We start from the raw sequence: 1,455 nt of genomic DNA on the forward strand, positions 1-1,455 counted from the left end.
CGCTGATGTTTCACAAGAGCGGTTTAGGCGTGATTTCATCGTGCGGTCGTACCTGATTATCGTTGACAAGTGTTAATTCTGTATGATTCATCGTACAGCGAGGCCGATATTATGGACAAAGTTAATTATTTATCGGAATGTAATTTATTTTGAGAATTTCTTTGGCTTTACATTCTTTGGCGCTATTTAAATTGCCTCAGGCTCGTAAAATCGTAAAATAAAAGACGAGAATGGGATACTAAACAAACAACTTTGATCTCTTCATAAGCGTTATGGGTAATGGTCAAATTGGATGTGTTAAGGCTTATTCGAATAAAGTTTCTACGATTAATCGTGCCTTATTTATCGAAAGTGGCGTATTTATGGCGGATCGGTGTGCGGTGTTTAGTGTGGCGAGAGCGACGGCGGCTTCATTGGCGAATAGTGAAATTATCGGTCGTGTATTACCAATGGTGTGCACGAGATATGTGTACTCTCACTCCCCATCCCAGGAGAACGGAAAGCAACGAAATGAGACGACTAGCCAATAGACTGAGATTCGCATCCGCAGCTGGATATTCACATCAATCGGCGTGGGGCAGTTTGATGCAGCGGTTAGAGGGTTGTGCCAGTACGGATTCTAGATTGAAATTCGTCGACGAACGTTAAATTCGCGCTTACTGTTTAATAGCGCTGGCGGGGTCGGCGGAGAACGGAGCTGGTGGGAGTGGCGAGCGCGCGCGGTAACGGCAGCTGGATTCTTTGCTTGATCCGTTCGCAAAGTTATGAGCGGAGTGAACAATGTCGGGGTAAAAAGCACGTGAGATATGTGAAAACCGCACGCAAAAATAACCTTGTAAGCTGGGTAAGAAAATTGCAAAAATACCAGCACCAGGGCCGGCTCCTGTCCCATCTGCCTCGCATTCTCCATCGTTGGCGTTCTCCCTCGCAGCCGGGCGAGCCGACCATTAGCCCGAAAAAGCCCTTATATACGTATGGGGCCCAGGGGGCCCACGGGGCGTCCCCCGAAATGTGCGCAAAAAGCCTCGCGCGTAAATCAACTAATTTATCGTTTTTGCGATTGAAGGAGCGGGGGCGGGGGATACCGGAGTGGCGTATCGTTGGAGAGCACCCGCGGATACGCATGGGCGGAATGGTAGGAATCCCCACCGGCTCCCGTCGCCACCGTCGATTTCGCGTGGGAACGGGGGAATATCGGCCGACGGCCCCGGACCACACTGTCGAATTATCGCTGTTTTGGCATGTTATAAGGAGCGGACTCTCGCGCGGAATCCCCGCGCACTGACTGTGGGAACACGGCCGAGTAGCTTTGGTCTCGGCCTCCCTTCGACCAGGCCCCGCTCCTCCGGCTTTTTGCCCGCAGTTGCAGCCCTTTTCTAGGATCCCACAGCATTCCCCGGGACGCCGAGGACTCGATGCGAGAGGATTATTTATAACTCAATTAGACTAGGTAAA

Source organism: Ceratosolen solmsi, unplaced genomic scaffold (genome assembly GCF_000503995.2).
Source record: "Ceratosolen solmsi marchali unplaced genomic scaffold, CerSol_1.0 scaffold10, whole genome shotgun sequence".
NCBI lineage: Eukaryota > Metazoa > Arthropoda > Insecta > Hymenoptera > Agaonidae > Ceratosolen > Ceratosolen solmsi.